At 36.2% G+C, this 17,317-nt stretch overlaps 1 protein-coding gene across 1 annotated transcript in view; it reads left to right on the top strand.

Moving 5' to 3' along the window:
- DPYD (dihydropyrimidine dehydrogenase) overlaps positions 1–17,317 on the top strand; it is a 334,900-nt gene that overhangs the window by 29,568 nt on the left and 288,015 nt on the right. The window lies entirely within an intron of this gene.

Below are 17,317 nucleotides of genomic sequence, written 5' to 3'. Positions count from 1 at the left end.
TGCCCTGCCAGTTATTCTTGAGTTCAGTCATCCTCTGAAGGACATAAAATAAGACTCATTCAACATTGGTTTTACATGCCCATGTTGGTGCTTTTTATATCACAATATAAGTTTTAATGTATGTACTCCATTTTCTCTGCCTGGGGGTATGATTTCTATTTTCACTTTTTATTTTGTTTTGTTTCCCCTCCCCCCCAGTCCCCTTCTGTAAAGGGAAGCATTATGTCTGTCTCTTTTGACCTTTTGGAACCACAAGCCTTCTAGTGGGTGCAATTGATAGTGGTCCATGCATTGCTTCAGTTAGTTCGTCGATGACTCAGTGATAACAAGAGCTGCATCAGTCTGATTTAAAAAAATAAATTACCAAACCTCTTTTTTTCTGTGCTCAAGCCTGCAGTCCCATGTTCTTGCTAAAAATATTTTATTTTTTAGTTACAGCTATACTGTGCTGTCTTCATAAAGAGGGCAGGGAGGGCTGTTGATTTGGCATCACTTATTTGCTCTGTTGTACTTAATCTGTACTTCTCTTCATTTTCTTCTCACTTCTCATATATATAGAACAGTTTTCTTACTATAGTTTTACAATTTTTCCCCTTCCTTTTTAACTTAAATTTGCATAACTTTCTGTTTTTATTCCCACAGTGTTTATGCAGTTAATTTATACTTAGAAATTTATCTACTCTAGGTATGTGTCATAGTTTCCCTGCTTTTATGAATTTGATTTCCAGGCCATTGGGGGTAGGCAAGGTATCGTCATAAAGGTGTGCTAAGAACACTCTTTTGGGTGAGGTTTTTTTTTCTGTTTGTTTGTGGTTTTGCGGAGGTTTGGTGGGGTTTTTTTTCTTTTTATTTGCTTCCCTTAGGAATAGTTCCCCTTTGTGAATTTCTGTAGGGTTTGCCCTTTCCTGTGGTTTCCTTTACTGATCAGTGTAACTCTCAGGAGACATACCAGAAATTATATTTTCTGAGCTTCACCATCCTCATTCTTTTACCCTCACCACTTTCTGTACTTGGAATTGATTGTAATCTATTAAGAGGTAGGTCATTGATTGTAAGACTCTTTGACTTTTTAAATGCAGCCTGTAAACCACAGATCCTAACAACAGTAGCGTGCAAGTATTCTTTAATGTGATAACTGGCAAACTTTGTTAGTAACAATCATTTAATCAGAAACACTAATACAGATTTTAAAAACGGTATCAACTCTTACCTATTCTGGTATGAATCTGAATGGACATTATCCCTAAATTTAGCAAATGGATGAAGTCATAGAATAAATACAGAGTATAATTTTCATCAATTTTTTTTTAAAGTTAGTTCAATATAAATTCTACAGAAGCATTGCCGAAATTTGTTTTCTAGACAGTCAGAAGTTAAGAAAACGGTTTAGATCTCTGAAGTGAGCTAAACAGTTCAAAGACATTAATTTTGAGAAGATTATTATTAATTGAAATACACAAAAGTTATTTGGAATTTGAATCTCAATTTGTAAAGAATAGTTTCACACTGAACTGTAAAACAACTTCAAAAAGAATAGTAAGACTATGAGGATTACCCATAAGGAGTTGAATAAAATGGGATTGATTGGCAAAGCAGGAAATGCAGAGGAAAAAATGAGAACTTTCAAAAGTCAAGTTGAGTCACTCTGGGTGAAAGAAATTAAAACAAATAGTAAAAGGTTATTCAGCTATATAAAACAAATAGTAGAAGATTCTTAAGCTATTTAAACTAAAAGAAATAAAAGAACAAGCAAAGTCAGTGTGAAGATAGGATTAAACATCTTGGGTATTGTCTGAAGTCTTTGTAAATTGTTGTCCTAGTTTCAGTAAAACAAGAATAAAGCAAGAGGTGGCTAAATGGGCAGAAAAGGGCAGAAGTGGAAATTACCCCAGACAGGCCAGAAGGGAAACTTGGAGTGTTTCATGTTTGAAGACAAAGGGATAGAACAACATCCATAAAAGTATCACAGAAAAATTGACATGTGAAATTACAAGCTTTGTAGTAGAGCAAGTTCTTGATTAAAGGATAGCCAATGCAGTTTGTGTGTGTTAAAAGATAGAGAATTGATGGGCAGCTCTTGCTCTGTTGGTCTCGTATCAGCGGTGTGCAAAACTTTGAAAACAAATTTTGAAGCAGAGATTTATTAAATGCATTAAGGAAAATGGAAGATAGAAAAAGGCATATTGGGCTTTATTCTTAGGGATAAATTGTGTCACACTAACAAGGGTTTTGGGGTTTTATTTTTTGCCAATTAATAATGAAGTGTCTTCTGCTTAGATTAGAATAGTAGCATGGATAAGGAACTGGACAGAGAGTAAATGAGAGTGAGAAGTGCTTAAAAAGATCTGCTGGGCTTTTAGCAGAGCTTTTTGAAGGATCAGTCTTCAGATTCGTAACATTTAATGTTTTCATTAATGTGCTTGACATAAATATTAGGAGCATGTTACAAGAAGTCGACAGGCACTGTCAATACAAGAAGGAACTAGAACATCATAAAGAACTGTGTGACACTGAAGTTTAGAATAAAAAAGATAAGAATAAATTTAATAGTGCAATTAGGAGGTTGTACAACCAAGGGCTGAGGATGAGAATGACTAGGAGCCTCATGTCTGGAATTAAGCAAGAAGAGGATTTAGAAATACCCGTTGATCAGAGGGCGATGGTTCCATGAACTGGGTAAGAAAATCTGAATGTGAAAGCAGGAGGTTAACAGTGGTTGTCCAGGTTGTCACTTCTATCCTCCTGTATGCTTTAATGTTTTGGACTGGGAGGGTCTGACTGAGCATGCTAAGGTATTTGACTCTTTATGCTGATTGCTACCTGTTAAAAGGAAAAATTAATAGTATGTAGAATAAATTGCTTTTAAATTACATCAGAGACATAGTGATGAATGTCACTGAAAAGTTCATGGGGAAAAATGGGTCTGCCTTCAAGTAAGGATGTGCTTAGTGGCCATTAAACAAGGCTGCACAACAAGCTCAAATGTTGAAAGGTTATGTTTAGGTGAGCTCTCTCTGTTGTGTTTTCTAAGTCATGAAACACTTCATGTAAAATAGCATCTGATTGTATAATTACAGCTGGGTTTGCTTCATGTATGTGCAGGAGCCAAATAAAGTTTTGAAACTTTTTTTAGGCATTTAAATTTAAGTGCCTAACTGTGCAATGCCTTTGTTTGTTTTATGGTCCGTATGATCTGTGGGTTCTTCTGTGTTCTCTAGCCAATTCTAGGTACCTTACTTCAGTGTTTTATTTTTACGATCATTACTTTAGGAATGAAGTTAACTATGTACCTGAATGTTAGTTTCTGTCCTTTGTTTATTTGTGTGGATTGTTTGCAGCCTGTCTTTACTAAGTAACAAGCAGCTGACAGATGTAGATTAATGCTGTTAAATATCTTTTCAAGGTATGTGCTCCCTGACCTGCTTTCTTTTCACTTGCTACTGGTACAAGCGCTATGCAAACATCAAATTGCTTTGAGGGTGATTTAGCTATATGTAAATTTTCCAAGCTGGAATGCTGATTTTTGATGCCTGTCAGAAATACTCATTAACATTTTCATCATTTTGTGGGGCTTCATCATAGGTTTGTCCTTAGCTAAATTACGTAGTTATCTTTTGTTTTAGCATTTCTAGTTTTTGACTCCTCTTCCAAGACTCCAAATATCCTTAAAGTTTTAGTCCCTTGAATAAGTATCATTTCACCCACTTTCTTTCTCAGAGATAGTTGCTTCTTGAAAGGAGTCTTTCACTGCTGTGGAACAAAAGAAAAAAAAAAAGACTGTTAGTGACACTAGCTTAGTATCTTTGAAATTCAGTCTAGCTCATGCTGAATCATCAATACTTTGAGAAGTATGAACTTAATGAACATTTGGGTCTAACTTTTAAAGATGGAGCCCATAAACTTGCATTTTAAAGAGAAGTGCTTGGGGGAGAATTCACATTGCTTTCATTTCTGTCATGTCTGAAGTAATTAGAAGTAATAAATATTGACAGTCTTTAATATTGAATCTATAATTTTTGGGGACAAACTTCAATTTCTTTATAATTCCACTGCATTTTTGACCACTTCACTTTCTTTGTAATTCCACTGAATTTTTTACTATGCTTGGACCATTTTTCCTACTCTATACAATCTGCAGTCCTTGTTTTTTAGTGTAAAGTTTTCAGAAGAAGCAAATGAATATTAGCCAGTAATGCATCCACAGTGATTATTTAAGATTTGGTTGAATTTAACACATTTTAATTGTGTAAGAAATCTTATTTATGTTCTGTTTCTCAAAGATTGTAACAGTAGTAGTATTAATGAAGAGCAATAACATAAAAGTTGCTCGTGTTTTGCAGAGCACATCAGAGACAAGAGGGCAGCGTGCATTGGAGTAGGTGGCCATTTCTTGTGCTGTTGATGATGCTTTCTCTGGAGTTTTCTTTCTCATTTATATTTTCCTCTGCATTTATTTGTCAGTGAATGGCCAAACAATGTGAGAAGGATCTTGCATATATTTGTAGCAATAAGTCTGAAAAGCTCTGTTGCCACCAGGGCTCTAGAAAAGCTGTGGAGAGGTACAGGGTGTTGCTAGGCAACACTGCATGGCCACAGATAGTATTTTTCTTTTAATTTATTTATTCTTCAGTTTGAGTGTGTCCTGCTTGGAGCCATTTGGGTAATAGTTAAGCAAGCACATAGAAATCAGAGAGCTGCAGGAGTGGAATAAAGGAATGCAATATAAAAATGTAAGAAAGGAAAAGACATGACACATAATTAAACGACCAAGAGACATCAAATAATTAGTAAGGACCAGAGGAGAGAAAGTAAACAAGCATGAGGAAATAAGAGCAGGAGAGAAAAAACCCAAGTTATGGAAAAGAAAATAGAAAAGATAGGGCACTATTGAAGAAAAATTAAAAATTGAAAGCTCAAACAGTGTATACACAAGGGAAACAAGGCAACTGCTGCATAGGAATAAGAATTAAAAATCAGAGATAAAAATGACTTCAAGAAGAAAAGGAAGAAATTTGGTAACAGTGTTAAAAGAATGATGATTTTTTTCTTTTTGATTTGCATCATCCTGTTCATTCCTATTACTCTGTTTGCACATACACAATAGTAGCAGTGACACTCAGGAGCTGGGGACTGATTAATAAGTCCAATATGTTTCCCAGAGAGGAAAAATAATTTAAAGTAAGAGTTTCAGTGTTATTTAGAAATTATTCAATCTGTCTGTTTGGAAATAGCATTTTCAAAACTAGGTTATTGCAATTTATTGAAAAAATGTGGGTGATTATACTGAGGGTGCTAGGTCAAGCACTGGTTGCACAGAGGGGAGTGGATTGTTCATACTTTCCAAGTTAGACACGATTAGCAGGGGTAGGTCTGTCCTGTGCAGTGTCCAGGGAACTAAAAGGCCTTCACTTGCAGCAGTTGGAGCCATTTATAGGCTTGAATAGGGTAGCAATGTGAGGAAAATTCTGTGCCAGAGCCAGCCTGGCTGAGAGACCCATTTAATTAGCTCAGGAGCTGTGCTACCTGGTCCTAATGTCTTGAGCAATGCTTGTGGGACCCAAATCAGACTCCTCCAATGAGTACTTAGCCAAATTCAAAACTAGGAGTCTTGCACTGCAGTTTAGGGGTCTTGCACTGCAGTCTTCTGGTGTATCTTGGCTCCGTATGGCCGATTGCTTGGGAATTGCGAGGAAGGTGCTTGGCCAATGCTTTGGGGCATGTTTGTATTGTTCACCCCAGCTTGAACAGAGCAATTTCTAAGAGACTGACAAGACGGGGAATACAGCAGTCTGAGCTGTCTGAAGGCAGGCCAGAAGGTTTTGGGAGAAGGAAACTATTCAGGTTACGACATGAATACTTCCAAAGAAGTAAAACCCTTACAAAGAAGGTAGTAAATGAGATTCAGAACTAGAAGAGTGTGTAGTGCCATAGTGAGGTATTGAGTAGTTAGTGCTCTTCTCTCTAACACAGTAAATGGAACTGAGACCTGAGGCAATATATTTATCCTGGAGGTTGTTCTCAAGCTACATGTGAATAAACAAGCAGCATTACAGCAGCATTCTCTTAATGCTCTTTTGAATGCCTTGCTGAAAGATGTAGCTACACATAAACCCTGTTCATTTCTGTGAATAGGAAAGTTCTTGTTCACGTAATTTCTTACAGAAAATAAATCAATACCACTTATTTTCTTAAATTTCTTTTGGAAAATTCTAAAGCTTGTTAAACATGCATGGTATCTTCAAAGAAGATTGCACTTATTTGAGCAGTTTTCCCTAATTTCTGATTGTGCCTGTGTGTCTGTAAATAGATGGCACAACAGATGGTGATAACTTCATAGGATCTGCAACCATTGTAATAGCCTCATACCTCTGATTTTCTGAGTATTTTTTTGAAAGGGGAAAAATCATTTTAAATGTTTTTACTGTCCTACTTTGTTGTTCCTTTCCCACACCCTCCCCACCAAGACTTGACTTTCCGCCTTCTTAGCAATGAGTGTAAGCTTTTGTTTTGACTAACTTGGCTTGATGCATGATATTTAAAAATAGGTAGTTGTGTTAACTCTTAAACATTTTTATTCATGCTTTCCTTTTTTTATGTTGCACTTCCATTTGTTTTTTCTGACTCCATGTATATTACAGAGTCTCGGGTTGCTATCTTACTGTATCTTTTGCAGTAAGGTTTGAGATACTGGTCATTGCTAAGCACAGTAAGGGATGCATGTAATTATAATAGTCTTTACACAATTTTTTTTTATATGGTACTTTGAAAACAGAAAGGAAATTTTAGAAAATTCTACATTACAATAGGTGATTTAGCTATTTTAGATGTCAATTAATTTAAAATGTGCTTAAATACTTGGCTTTTCTGGATATCTCAGCACAAGGACATGTCTTTTGAGTCTCAAAGAAAATGGAAATAGAAGAGAAATTACAGCCTATTTTTTTTTTTCGAAGATACATGATATGTAAACTCACTTATATGTCTTCTCCTGGCATGTCCCCTGTCACCTACAGTTACTTCTAAGTTAACATATAGTTAAAAACATAAGAGCTGAGGTAACATTTTGTTGGGTGTTTGCATATGGTGTCCATAGTTCATTAATGCACTTCATGTTGTTGTTATTATTATTATTATTGTTATTGTTATTGTCATTGTCATTGTTATTATTATTTTATAAAACTATTACTATTTTTATTCTTCAGGCTTTCATGAGCCATGATAGGGATGGAAAATCTGAAACAAAATGCCAGCATGTAACACAGCTGCACCAAGGTCTTGATACAAGGCTTGTGGTTTACTATCTCCAGCCTTTTTTCTAATACTTATTTCTTTGACTTGGATAGGCACTTCTCAAATGATTTGAAATTTCCAATTACTCCTCTGTGGAAATTTAGTCTCAGTTCATATTTTTCTTTGTTTCACTGCTACTTAAGTAGCAATGTGCTACTGATGCTAATTTTAGATAACACGGTAAGCCAGAATAGAAGTGTATATACCTGTCTCCGGATAATTCACCTGGTCAGATACCTAGTGATATCTTAGTAATATTTTTTGTGGAATCATTTCAGTCACTGCACTGAAGTATTTCACATGTTGCTGTTTTCTTCTCCTAAGCCAAGCAGACAGAGGATGGGATTATTCCCACTCCTTCTGCCAGTCAAAGACATTGGGTTGCTTGGAGCCCAGAAGTCACAAATCCTACAGTGTTCACTGTATATGAGTCTAATCTCTTGGTACAGTTCCCCAGCTGTTGACATTGTATCTAGCATCTTCTCAGGCTCTTTCCAGGGGCATTATACTATTTTATGCAAGTCTTTTAGATGTTGGAGAGAATTAGGAGCACACAATTTAGTGAGTAGTACGTGGAAGGGAGCGGTGCATGTGTTTCCATAACTGGCATAGAAAGACACGATCGAAGACAGGATCTCCTTAGATTAGGAGAGAGGGAGACCTCGGTATGAACTCGCTGTTGTAGTTTAACCCCAGCTGGCAACTAAGCACCACACAGCCACCCCGATGGGATCGGGGAGACAATCAGAAAGGTAAAAGTGAGAAAACTTCTGGGTTGAGACACAGACAGTTCAGTAGGTAAAGCCAAAGCTGCACATGCTGGCAAAGCAAGGATTTCATTCAGTACTTCCCGTGGCAGGCAGGTGTTCAGCCAGGTTCAGGAAAGCCAGGCTCCATTGCACATAATGGGGACCTGGGAAGACAAACACCATCATGGAATCATTAAATTGGAAAAGGCTTCCAACATAATCAGCTCCAACCTTCAACTACATACCACCATGCCCACTAAACCATATTGAGAGAGTAACCACTCTGAACCTCCCTCCTTCTTCCCCCAGCTTTGTGTGCTGAGCATGACTCCATATGGTCTGGGATATGCCTGTGGTCAGTTGGGATCAGCTATCCAGGCTGTGTCCCTTCCCAAATCCTTGTGCACTCCTGGCCTCCTCGCTTGGGGTCTTGATGCTGTGTAAGTGCTGCTCAGCAATAGCTAAAACATCCCTGTGTTACCAACACTGTTTTTGGCACAAATCGGAAGCACAGCCCCAGAGCAGCTGCTATGAAGAAAATTAACTCTACCCCTCCCAAACCCAGGTTTTTTTGGCAAGAATCTTATGCAAACTCATGAGAAAGAGCTGAAGCACATTACCTTCTGCAGAACTGGTTGGGAAATATTTTATTTACTTTTTTTAAAATACTGAGGCAACAGTGCGAAGAAAGAAAATGTTTTGTTGTGTCCTGTCTGAAAAATACTGCTGTTGGACAATAAAATGTGCCATGTAAGAGATGAGAGGTGGCATCTTGGGCTGAGGAAGCAAGCCTATTACATATAATTTGCTTTTATTCCACTACATAAGAAAGGGCCATACTGTTTCAGAATGGTGTTTAAGCATTTAATTGTAACTTCAATTTTTAAAAAACTTTTATATTGATAGTTCTTTAGCTATGCATGAAAAAATAAGAGATATCCTCTAAGCTAGTACTCTCAAACATGTGGGGTTAATTCCTTAAATTCTTAATCGCTTGGGTTCTAAAAGAGCAAGGGCTTTTGAGTATGTTTTTCCTTATGCTCTTTGTTGAAGGTCAAGAACATAATCTGTTCCTTAGGAGTACAGTTCTACCTACATTTTAAAGATTCTTCCTTTTTTCCCAGGTTATGAGCTCTGTAAATGTTAATTCTCAATATGAGTCTGGTCTTTACCTGCATACTCTCATTTTATTTAATCTCAATGAGTCAACAGAATATTTGCCTAAGCAGAGTAAAGAATCCCAAGAGAAAAGCAAGCAGGGTTGAGGTATGTGAAAGTAATAGGAGGGGAAGGGAGTATAGCATTTGGGATTTTTTTCTTAGTCATTAGTTATATTTTCACTATCAAGTAGAAATAGTATATTTAGGAATTCTGTGAAGAGCCTGTGTCTCTTTATTTAAACTTCATTCTCTTAAAGAATTAGATTGTAAATTCATGTTGAGAATACCAGGCTCTCCAAGGAAAAATGCAGGACTACAACCACATTAAAAAAGAAACAGTATTTAGATGAAGCTTTTGATATTCATGATGTGTATTGTTCCCTACTATAGAACCCTGTCCCATAAAAGGAAGCAGTCTTACAAGTGTCCCTTCAGATGCCGAAGGACCAGTAGTTTGTTGCCAAGTGTTCTCATTCATCTGCTGATTAAGTTTCACATTTGTTTTGCAAAGAGAAACAAAAATGTGAGAGGCAAAGGTTTCTCTTTGGTGTTTATTTTTTTGTGAAAGTTTTCTCTGTCTTTTAAAGCTGAGTCATAAGAGAAAGGAGTATTATAAATTGCTCTGTCTAGTTAGCGGCATCACCTGTGTTCTCTGCTCCATTATTGTTTCCAGCTGTGCCTCTGGTTTCTTGCATGTCTTTTGTAGCTTTTTATTCTTTTGAGTTCTTGGTCTACTATTCTGTGTGTTGCATGCTTGGTCTTTTCAGAATGTTTTTTCTCATCCTCACTGTATCACTACTATCTGATGTGCTATCCATTGCCAAAACACGTGGTGTCTGCATCTGCTCTGACAACAGCAGGTTGAATTCAAGCAAGATACCATACCCTTATGTGAACATGAAGGCTGTGATAAATTTGCCACTTGAAAATTGTGCGTGAAACAGCATGAAAGGGAAGTTAGCAGAATGCCATCTCTGAACATCTTTCACAGCCCCAGTAAAATTGCAAACTGTGTTTAACAAGTAATTAACTTCTATATGATTATCTGTCTTTAAGGATTAAATGTTCCATATTTTAAACTGGGAAAAGTTAAATAATCCAAAATTGTCTGCTTTCACTTCAGAATTTCCAGTTGCTTTAACTGTGGTATTTCTGTAATAATTATTAACAAAACACCACACTTGCAGTTTCAGAAAACAGCACATGCATGAGTATTTCCTGGTATCAATCCTGTATTAGCAATAGATTCCTGTTTGTGGAGAAAATGTGATACTTGTTCTTGAGTTTGCGTATGTGCTATTTTTAGTGCTTTAAATTAATATACTGCTAAAAAAACCCTGAGAAAATTAACATGGTTGTGCTAATAAGGCATTGATTAAAGCATTTCACAATTCTATTTAATGATTTTTCTATTGATTTTTATTTGATTAGTAACACTTAGGCTGGTTTTCTGTTGGAGTTCTACTTTTTTGGATGTACTAATATCTATATTTTTCTAAGAGCTTGTCTGGCCAATGTGGCTGTATCACATAATGAAAAAAATGTTATAACAAATGTTCATGTATAATGAATGGCATACAGTCAAATGTTATGTAAATACCTGAGGGCTCAATATGCTTTCTGCAGATATTAGGAATATGTATGTATTTTAAAAATCTTTTTGGAAGGACCTGTTTTTCCTTCGTGAACAACTGGTCAGCTTTAAACTGCTGCTCCTTCCCCCCTTTTGGAAGAAGAACCCCTTGAGAATGAGTCACAACAAATAGGAAGGAGGAATTTAGTAAGCAGACATTGCAAAGAGGATAATATGTTACAGATAGAATCAAACAATCATTTTATATGTTTAACTTTTAAGATTGCTCTTAAGGTAAGGCCCTCTGACAAATGGCATCAGTTTTGTTTAGTTGCTCAGTATGAAGACAGTTTCAGGAGGCTTCCTGTATGGAATCCAGCCATTGGCTCCTGAATAACATTAGAACGAATGCAATATATGTAAGTCATTTTACCCTATAGCAGATGGGAGCTTAAGTCATTGAGAGAAGATCAATGGAATCATTTAGCTTTTTGTGTTGTTTCAGTGTAGAAAGACAGTCTGTTCCAAATCAAGAGAGGAGTCTGCTAAGAATATTTAGGTTTCATTGAAATAAAGCACAGTTCACATCAAAAGATGTGCTAATTCAAATTCATAACAATTGACTATTAGTCTGTTTTTAATATTTTTCTTTGGCATGTAATCCTGTTTAATTAGATTCTACTCTCTCTGTTATTTCAAGATTCCATAAACTGGAGTCTTATATACCAGCTGCTAAAGCAGGAGTTACTGTCTAAATGATATTCACAATGAGTATTTGGAAGGTTTACAATTATACCCTTGCTAATAAATTGTGCTATTTTCCCCAACAGTTTTAAGTGCTAATCTTCAGAAGGCATTTTAAAATTAGCTAAAATTCTGTCAAGAGATTTACAAAAATTGTTAGCATGAAGATAATTATGTCACAGTCCTTGGACTCCGTCTCTGATTGTGTGCATAAATCAGAAAATGTCAGCTGTGTTTTCCCTTAATAATTATCCTTGCAGCAATATATTACAGTTTAGATTACTATTATAGTGTTGCTTTAGGTTTATAAAACACAAGTTTGTTATTTTGAAGTTTTCTGCTGATGAAATAGTTCACATTTCTGGAATAAGTGATTATTTGTGTTCACATTTCATATACATCAATAAGAAGATCAATATGAAAATCAGCTTTCTACACTTTTTTACACAGTCGCCCAAGAATAGTCAGCTTTTTTGTTACATCTTCGTTAAAGGACATCTCTTCTACAGTATGGCCAAGATTTTCAAAAGAGCTAGCTGATGTGGTCATCCTTGTAGCATGTGTGGAACTTGAAGTTTTAAGGACTTTTTGGACCGAAATTTGAGAATCTGCTGAATCTGTCCCTGGGTGTTAGGCATTTAGAGTACATTTTGTTGGTCCCCAACAGTTTTGGTAATCTGTTGTTGGAACCTACCTCCTTAAACATAAGGAATTAAAAGATCACAGTGAGCTAGTAAATCCATCAGAATCTGGGTCAGGTTGTCTCATTTTAAGGATTCAGTAGTCTAGGTACAAATACACTTAATAAATTAATAAATTCAATTCATCTGCATAAACAGTAGGAAATTGACACAACATACTCTGGGAACCTTTCTCATGGATTATAAAGAAGAAAACGGGAAAAATCAATTTGTCTTAGCATTAGCAATAATAGTAAATTTGAACTGAATAGGTGAGAGCTGTTCTTTCAATTACTGTACATTCCTTATGTTTAATACACAGAATTTGACATTAAAAATATGAGATTTACTCAAGTTTTCTAAGGAAATTTTCAAAAACCATGCAGAAGCAATGAATTCGTAGTACTAACCTTAAAAACCTCTTTCACAGAAGAGATGGTATTTCAAGTAGGGCTTTTAATTTGGCGGTATATCAACAAGGATAAGAGATCTACTCAACTTCACTGGTGCAGGCTGCCTTAGAATAGGTCTTACACTGTTGTCAGTACAAAAGATTTTATTTCTCAGCTATCTCAAAATGTGTGTAAAGACATTATCTGTAATTTTGAAAGTCTTCTGTGAAGTATTTCAGGATAGATTTAAAGCAGCAGCATATGGCTTAGTGCAATCCCACTCTTGTTTGATGCTTGGAAGATTTATGGTTGATTTCAATGGGAGTGGGGTCATATTTAGCCCTACTGTATCACACAATGGGCAAGTTTGAATTATAGTCTTCTCAAGACTGACTCTCTACTCCTGTGGTGGCAGAGCAGAGGCAGCAGTGGTTTTGTGATTTAGGGAGATTCTTAGTGGTGACACCAGGCAATAGACTGCTATTGGTTTCTGAGCTACTTCTGCAAAGTTCTTCATTAGACGCATGGGGCCAAATGAAGAATTGCTTTTCCAATAAGTCAACAAAGAGGGCTTTTTCATCCAAGACAAAAACGTATGCGAGAAAGCTAAGCTGATGAATGTTGAGTTGAGTTTCAAAAAGTGACTTCACTTTTGCCAGAATATCCTAGGTTTTTATTTAAAACTAGAGGATTTTTAAATTTCTATTCTTACTAGAGCTAGATGATGACTTGTACTAGGGTGACTTTATGATGCTTGTATTCCCAATCCTTTTTTCCTGGGTATTTAGTTCTGCACCTTCAAAACTGGTTCCAAAGAGCAAAGAGGGGAGAAGAAGCCCACAGTTTGCAGAAACTGCACTCATTCCCTCGCATTCCTTCTCACAGGCTGTGTTGTCTGCAGCACAGACAGCGAGGAGACCTCCTCTTTGCTTTTAGGTAGTTTTTAGCTAGCTGAGGCAGAGAAGTTCCCTGGACTGTGGCTTTTCTTTTTCTTGGAACTGATGGGCCCTGCTCTGGACTGAAACTCAGAAAAGCACCGGGAGCTCACGCCTGTGACCCGCCCGGGCCCAGGGTGCGGCATTTTCCAGAGCAGGAGGGACTGATGAGAGACTGAGGAGCCGAGATACAGCCCATGACAAGGACTTCCTGAATTTGCCATCTCTTCAGAACAGCGAGAGGTTTTATTGTTTAACAGTTAACAAGTTTTTAATGCTTGTGAATACTTTGCTTGTTAAATAAACAGGTTTTTTCACCTTTCTCCAAGGAATTCTTTTCCTGAACCAAGCTGTTTGGGGAGAAACAGCTTGAATCTGCTTTCTAGAGGGACCCATTTGGAAGTTTCCTCCCAAATTTGCCCTGAACCAGGAAGTACTTCAACAACTTCAACTTCAGTGTCAGAGTACTTTGGACTTGTCACTTAAAATAACTGGCAATACGGAATTGTGAGCACATAGCTTTTGGTCCCAAAGCTTGCAGTTTATTTTATTAACAAAAATAAATTGTACCAGGAAGAAGTCATATTTTTGAAGTTATGAGAGGAAAAGCTTTTCAACTTGTTCATTAATCTTCCTTCTTTCTTATCTTCATACACTCATTATTCATCTTTTTCATTTCTGGTTATGCATTTTACCAGTATGCTGTGTGTGATGCCACAGATAGTTGTGAATATCCAGTCTACATCTCCATTTTTAACTAGTTGTCATGAAGCTTAAGATGTCATATGATAAATAAGCCATTTATTTATAGATAAAATGTAAATACTTGCTTCCTGCTCCTACTTTTTGGTACACTAAAAGAATTCCAGGTATTTATCCTAGAATCTTATGAGCAGTATTTAGACTTATGCGGCTTTTTTCCGTGTAATGGTATTTTGACTTACAATGACCATGTCCCTAATTGCAACTCTGTACTTATTTTTCCTCCCAAACTTCTCAAGAATGATATTTAATCTAGTATCATGCAGAACTATAGATCTGCCAACAGTGATAACATATAGACTGCTATATAATTATTGAATCATAGAATTAAAACTTCCAGACTGTGTCTATACCCACAAGAAAATCACTTGGCAGTGAGCCACCAAAAGCAATTTTTTCATTGCTTGCATTTTGATTTTTTTACTTTAGCTGCTGCTCAAAATGAAATACCTTGGACTTGAATTGCTCATTAGACTTAAATCTGTGATTTCTTATGGGCCAAAATACACTGTCTTATGCAATATGCTTATACATATGAATTATTTGGTAGCATGGATAATAGAATGAGCTCACTTTTTTACTACTAATTTAATACTTCAGAATTTAGAACTCAGCGTGGTCATGGTCTACTGAAGTTTCCTCATTTCCCAGACATATTCTTCAGATATTCTCATGCTTACAATTTCATTGGTACTGGTAGCCTTTCTCAGAAAATGATATCTTTTCAGGTGATCTACAAGTATCCCATGTGAGCTGACACTCAGACACATTAGAGTGCCATCTATGCACCTGCAGCTATGCCCATATTTGGCATTTCAGACACCCTTTTCTCCCTCCTCTGAGAGGAGCAAGCATGCTTGCATGAGTGGAAAAGCAGTGGGTATGATTAGCATTTGCATACTCTCCTGTTCAGTACAAATGCGGTAACTTATGACATGCTCCTATGAGGTAATTCCCCTTCATGAGTTTGCTTCTGGCTCGGTTTTTAGCTCATGTTCTCCTAATGACTCCATGGTTTGCTCTCCAGCCATTGTACCTTTAATGTGCATAATAATGTACAGCAGTTTGACTGAAGGTAGCTGAGAAAGATACTGTCCAGAAACAATTCTCCGAAATGGTAGAAGTAAGTTCATCTTCTTGCCAAATGAATTGGAACAGCATCTATTCTTTGAGTCTGTATTTTTTTTTTCCTTTTTTGTTGTTGTTGTGGGTTATCTGGTACTTTTTATATTGGGTGTATAGTTGAGATGGAGTATTTTGTGTGTAAGGCTAAATGATCACAGCATTTTCTTTACATGTGGGCCATCTTTGTTGACCTTCAGCCAATTAACACAGTATGGTCTATATAGACAAATAGCAACTGAATTTATTTCAGTATTTTCTACTTGGACAGGACCAGTTATTTTAGCCTGTGCAATCTCGAGACAAGTTAGTTGTGTTTGATAAAAATCTGTGTGCTTTGGATCGCCTGTCATTTTTACGTGCTTTATATCACAAGGTCAAGCACGAATTGTGATGCTCAGATTTTCTGAACCTGTTGTGACGTGTGGGTGACACAGGATTGTTAAAACATTGGGTCTTGGAGCAATATTCCAAATTATGCTTCCTCTGGCTTCTGTTTTCCTGGAGGATGAGAGGTTTAATTTTGTTTGCACAGGTACTTGCATCTTAGTACTGATGAATCGAGAATCCTTCATTAATTAGTATTGTTGATTTGGATTTCTTTTATATATTTTAAGTGACTAGCCTGCCCATATGTGCTTGGAGCTGAACATCGGTGTCTGCTGACATAAATAATGGAATACTTCATTGTACAACTTCCATATTACTTTTGCAATCCCTTTGACTCTTGGAGTATGATTTTGCTATGCAAAGGACAAGTGATTGTAATATAAATAAACAAATCACTTCAACTGTGGGACAAGACTTACTGTGACGTGTAGCTTTTAGAAAGGAGAAAAAAGATGTCAAAAGATCCAATATGTGTAGCTCTGTTAATTTTTCTGCTCAGAAATGTATTGTTAAAGCATTAAAACTTTGTATTAAAAGGTCTATAATCTTATCTAAAAATAATGACAGTTTAAATGTTAATTGGACAAGTTAAAATATCTTGCTAGGTAATTTACAAGAATCTAATAATTTACTTTTCAGTAATGGTTTTGTAGCCTCAGATTGAATGTAATTATAAAAATAAAGAATCAATGCAAATAATAAAAAACAATAGGTAACTCTTATTGTATTTATTATGACTAGTTTTAAGATGTGGTCTTAAAAATTAATTCACTTATTAAATACTATGAAAGCAATATGACCAAATAATAGTGCCCATAATTTCTTTAAAATGATGGCTACATATAGACCCTGGCAATCCTGCCTTCGAGGTTGTTAGCAATTGGAACTGTTCTGCTGGCAACTTGTTTCTTTTACACCCATATGGCAAAATTATGCCTCCCAGAGGGAACTTCTGGTATTAGAGAAAGTTGTTGTGGAGAACAGGGGTAATGTAAAAGCCTCCTGTATTGATGATGCCTCAAGAGAATATAAAAATCCTGTGAAAGACGCAGATGATTAGAGAATTCTTGTTCACTGGTATTTCAGACTCACTTTGCACAGGCCCAAATTTGCTGCACTTCCCAGCATCGTCTGAATCAATTTTACTGTCTTTGTGGCAGCAGAAGATAAGGATCAGTGCTCTGAAGTAATGGAACCAGTCACACATTTAGTAATAATTTACAGAATATATCAAAGTTTTACTTCATTTATTGTGACAAAATTGTTGTTTTCATATTACATTTAGAAATATTGGTGAGCTCTAATCTGAAAGAAATGTTGTGGTTGAGATGTCTGTGAACAATTACTCTTTTCAATTTCTGTTATGTTTTAAAAATTAAATAAGAATTAAATATGACTAGTTTGTTCCAACAACACTGTCTGTTTTATTGGGACAAAATTTATAACTTTTATTATAATTCTAAAATGCTCATTTAGGTTTCTGTTCTCCTATCTGTGTGTTATAGTAGCATTGTAGCCTC

This window comes from Prinia subflava, chromosome 10 (assembly GCF_021018805.1).
Source record: "Prinia subflava isolate CZ2003 ecotype Zambia chromosome 10, Cam_Psub_1.2, whole genome shotgun sequence".
Classification (NCBI taxonomy): Eukaryota; Metazoa; Chordata; class Aves; order Passeriformes; family Cisticolidae; genus Prinia; species Prinia subflava.
This window is presented reverse-complemented; position numbering and strand designations above follow the sequence as displayed.